Below are 4,839 nucleotides of genomic sequence, written 5' to 3'. Positions count from 1 at the left end.
TTCACACATACCCATGTGCAACACACTCATTATGAAGTGTAACCTGCGTAACCTGTACCTCTTTGCTGGATCTTATACATTCCAATGGGATTCCAAGTAGGGTGCAATATACGGGGAAGGTTTCACATCACATTTCTTCATTTTAACACAATTTACAGAATCATATTGCATATCATGTTAATTAATAGACATCAGTGGATGCTTCTAGAACAGTGTTTTAATGTAATATATTTGAAACGGCTACAACACTCAGCAATTCTGACAGCTTTTGTGTTCATATGTTTACCACTATTCTGGTRGTATTTTGCTAAATACATATCAAATTGCCTTAGTTTGAGAAGATTGTTCCCTGATAATACAAAATTACATTTATACCCTCAATCCTGTTGGCCCAACTAACCGCATAGGGGTCATAACATATAATGCAGTGGCTATCCTCTTTCTTATAACATACAAAAATAGCCTGCCGGGTCTGAGCAGAATGGAAGCAGCTTTGTTTTAAGATGGCAAATGCATTGTAATTGAACACCAACTTACGTAAGAGTCAGTTTGCCTTAATGGTTATCATGACACAGCCGAAGGGTCAATTTACTTTGGCATCAATCAAGCGTTTATTGAAAATAAAATAAAATTCAGAGGGAAATCAAACCATAAAATCAACAAACATACAGAAAAACTTTAGAAAGTGTAGTTGAAGCACGAGAAACAAAACATGATAAATATAAATACTATAATCTGAAAGCCAAATATGGTTTCAGAGATGTACTACAAGTTGAACCCAAMAAGGTACTGGGCTCAGCACTGCCCCTGTTCTGTGACACTTATAAGKCTGCATTTGGATTGGCCGTGGTGTTTTGCAGTGTGGCCGTGYTGTTCTGCGGCTGCGTTGTCGGCTGCGCTGTCGGCTGCTCTGCCGTGTAGTTGTGGATCCAGTCCAGGTAGTTGGACACGCGGGTGTAAATCCCGTAGTTCCCCGGCCGGGCGCATCCCTTTCCCCAGCTGACGATACCCAAAAGGAATGATGTGGTGTCTCTGTAGCGGGTGACCAGTGGTCCGCCGCTGTCCCCCTTACAGGAGTCCTGCTTGCCCTCGATGTAGCCGGCGCAGAACATGTTAGCCGTTAGCGTGACACCGCTCATCTCAACGCAGTCCTGGTACGTATACGTGGCACCTCCAGCCGCCGGAGGACACGTGACGTAGGCCGTTCTCGCTGCGCCGGCCCCAGCCACTCACCGTGTGGAGGTTGATGGCCAGAGCTCACGCTCCGCCATCGAGCGGGTGGGCAGGCAGACGGGCACGGCGAAAGGCGTCATAGTGATGGCAGTCTTCAGACGTAGCAGGGCGATGTCGCTGTCCGCCGTGTCTGACACGTAACTGTTGTGCATGATGATCTCTGCCACATCTATGGTCTGTTCCGTACCCTCGTCCTTCTCTGTGTCGTGTTCACCTGGGTACATGCAGAAAAGGTTGAAAGAACTCAGACTTCAACACACAACCGCTGTATTGACTCTTTTCTAAAGAAAAACAGTCCATACCTGCCACCACCTTCAGGTGCTGGGCCTTGATATTCTCCAAGCAGTGAGAGGCAGTGAGGATCCAGGTGGGTTTGTAGAGACTCCTCCACAAAAGCCCTTCCCATTTCTCACTAACAACACCTGTAGAAACACACCGTGGGGAAAGAGACTTCACCCCTACGTCAGATACATAAACATGTTCGCCGCTTTGTCTCTGAGCTCAGGCCACTGGTTCATACTGTACCTGCCAGGGGCAGTGACCCTTAGGGCACTCTGTTCCCCCACGATGCGTGAACGGGGGTCCAACGGACGTCTCCCTTCTCCGAGGCGCTGCTGTGCAGGACAGGAACCTTCCCACAGGCCATTGTTTCTGGAGCCACGAGAGACAGAGGTCATACAGTGCCTTCGAATAGTATTCAGACCCCTTGACTTTTCCCACATTTTGTTACGTTCCAGCCTTATTCTAAAATGGAGTAAATTAATACAAATCCATAGCAATCTACACACAATAACCCATAATCACAAAACGAAAAACAGGTTTTAACATTTTGCACATTTATTACAAATAAAAACAGAAATACCTATTACATAAGTATTTAGACCCTTTACTATGAGACTCGAAATTGAGCTCAGGTGCATCCTGTTTCCATTGATCATCCTTCAGATGTTTCTACAACTTGATTGAAGGTCCACCTGTGGTGAATTCAATTGATTGCACATGTTTTGGAAAGGCACACACCTGTGCATTTAAGGTCCCACAGTTGCCAGTGCATGTCAGAGCAAAAACCAAGCCATGAGGTCGAAGGAATTGTCCGTAGAGCGCCGACATAGATCTGGGGAAGGGTACCAACAAAATGTCTGCAGCATTGAAAGTCCCCAAGAACAAAGTGGCCCACATATTCTTAAATGGAAGAAGTTTGGAACCACCAAGACTCTTCCTAGAGCTGTCCGCCCGGGCAAACTGAGCAATCGGGGGGAATGGCCTTGGTCAGGGAGGTGAACAAGAACCTGATGGTAACTCTGACAGAGCTCTAGAGTTCCTCTGCGGAGATGGGAGTACCTTCCAGAAGGGAAACCACCTCTGCAGCACTCCACATTCAGGCCTTATGATAGCGTGGCCAGACGGAAACCACACCTCAGTAAAAGGCACATGACAGCCCGCTTGGAGTTTGCCAAAAGGCACCTAAAGACTCTCAGACCATGAGAAACAAGATTCTCTGGTATGATGAAACCAAGAATGAACTCTTTGTCCTGAATGCCAAGAGTCACGTCTGGAGGAAACCTGGCACCATCCCTACGTGAAGCATGGTGGTGGCAGCATCATGCTGTGGGGATGTTTTTCAGTAACAGGGACTGGGAGAATAGTCAGGATCGAGGCAAAGATGAACGAAGCAAAGTACAGAGAGATCTTTGATGTGCCTAGCTTGTAGCGTCATACCCAAGAAGACTCAAGGCTGTAATCACTACCAAAGGTGCTTCAACAAAATACTGAGTAAAGGGTCTGAATACTTGTAAATGTGATATCAGTTTTTTTTTTTTATAGCAAACATTTCTAAAAACCGTTTTTGCTTTGTCATTATGAGGTATTGTGTGTAGATTGATGAGGAAAAAGGCTGTAACGTAACAAAAATGTTACAAAAAGTAAAGGGGTCTGAGGATGTTCTGAATGTATTGTATATACTACAACCAGAGGGTGTATATACTACAACCAGAGGTGTATAACTACAACCAGAGGGTGTATATACTACAACCAGAGGGTGTATATACTACAACCAGAGGGTGTATTATACTGCAACCAGAGGGTACGTCCCAAATGGCACCCTATTTCCTTATATAGTGCACTACTTTTGTTAAAGTACTACACTATACACTGAGTGTACAAAACTTTAGGAACACTTGCTCTTTCCATGACATACTGCAGACTGACCAGGTGAAAGTTATGATCCCTTATTCATTCCGTGTAGATGAAAGGAAGGAGACAGGTTAAAGAAGATTTTTAAGCCTTGAGACAATTGAGACAGTGGATTGTGTTTGTATGCCATTCAGAGGGTGAATGGGCAAGACAAAAGATTAGATGCCTTTGAACGAGGTTTGGTAGTAGGTGCCAGGCGCACCGGTTTGAGTGTCTCAAGAACTGCAGCGCTGCTGGGTTATTCACGCTCAACAATTTCCTGTGTGTATCAAGAATGGTCCACCACCCAAAGGACATCCAGCCAACTTGACACAATTGTGGGAAGCATTGGAATCAACATGGGCCTCTGTGGAACGTTTTAGATACCTTGTAGAATCCATGCCCTGACGAATTGAGGCTGTTATGAGGGTAAAAGGGGATGCAACTCAATATTAAGAAAGTGTTCCTAATGTTTTGTACACTCAGTGTATAGGACATAGGATGCCATTTGGYATGCATCCACAGATAACATCATACATGATGACAATACAACTGGTCATACAGCGTTGACATGGCCTGTGACTGCTAACCTTGTGTCAGGCAACGCTGTCCATCAGTCCCCAGGAAGTAGCCGTCCGCACATGAACAGTTGCGTCGGCCCCCCTCCTCCTCGCAGAAGTGCTCACAGCCCCCGTTCTCATGCAAGCAGGAGTCAGGAATGGCCTTGAATGCTGACATAAAGAATGGGTTTATGTAAGTAAATGGGGAAAAGAAACCTTAGAAACTAAAGTTTCCACAGAAACTTCTCCCATCAAGAACTCTTACCTAGCTCGCAGTTCCGTCCACTGAAGCCTGGCAGGCACAGGCAGGTGTAAGAAGATGCTGATATGCTAGAGCAGCTTCCTTTGTTCTGGCAGGGGTCAGATTGGCAGCTGTCTTGAACTGTAAGGATGAATACATTTGTGTACATTTGGGATCTCATGATCAACAAAGATGTTAAAAGATTAAAATATAGTGGTRGTGGTGTCTGGGTATTTGTGACTGTAGAAATGACACACTGTACAGAAGCTCACCATTGTAGTTTCTCCAGAACTCCTCCTAAGGGAAGAGAATGGGGACAATTCACTGAGGATATCAGGTAGGAATCATGTTCAGAGTCATTATTGTTTTTTTTGCCTATCATGCAGACTATGGTCTGTTCATGATCAGATTGTGGTTCAACCAGGCACTGACCGTAGCCTGTTCGTGCTCAAACACTTCCCGCGCCTCCTCTTTGGAACACTTCTCTTCAAGGCATTCTCGCTCCAGGTCCCCCCTTTTGAGCTCCTCGAACCAGCCGGTGTTGGCACGCTTAGGCCGGATGAGGAGGCCATGGGCCTGGTCCCGCGCCAAGAACACTGCAAGACCGGAGGAGAGGGGAGTTGTACACACACA

The 4,839-nt window shown here is 45.9% G+C and overlaps 1 pseudogene; it reads right to left on the bottom strand.

Moving 5' to 3' along the window:
• Positions 1–202: 202 nt before the first annotated feature.
• Positions 203–4,833, bottom strand: LOC112079283 (coagulation factor VII-like; annotated as a pseudogene).
• Between the last annotated feature and the right edge of the window lie 6 nt (positions 4,834–4,839).

Source organism: Salvelinus sp. IW2-2015, unplaced genomic scaffold (genome assembly GCF_002910315.2).
Source record: "Salvelinus sp. IW2-2015 unplaced genomic scaffold, ASM291031v2 Un_scaffold7506, whole genome shotgun sequence".
In the NCBI taxonomy this organism is placed as follows: Eukaryota; Metazoa; Chordata; class Actinopteri; order Salmoniformes; family Salmonidae; genus Salvelinus; species Salvelinus sp. IW2-2015.
This window is presented reverse-complemented; position numbering and strand designations above follow the sequence as displayed.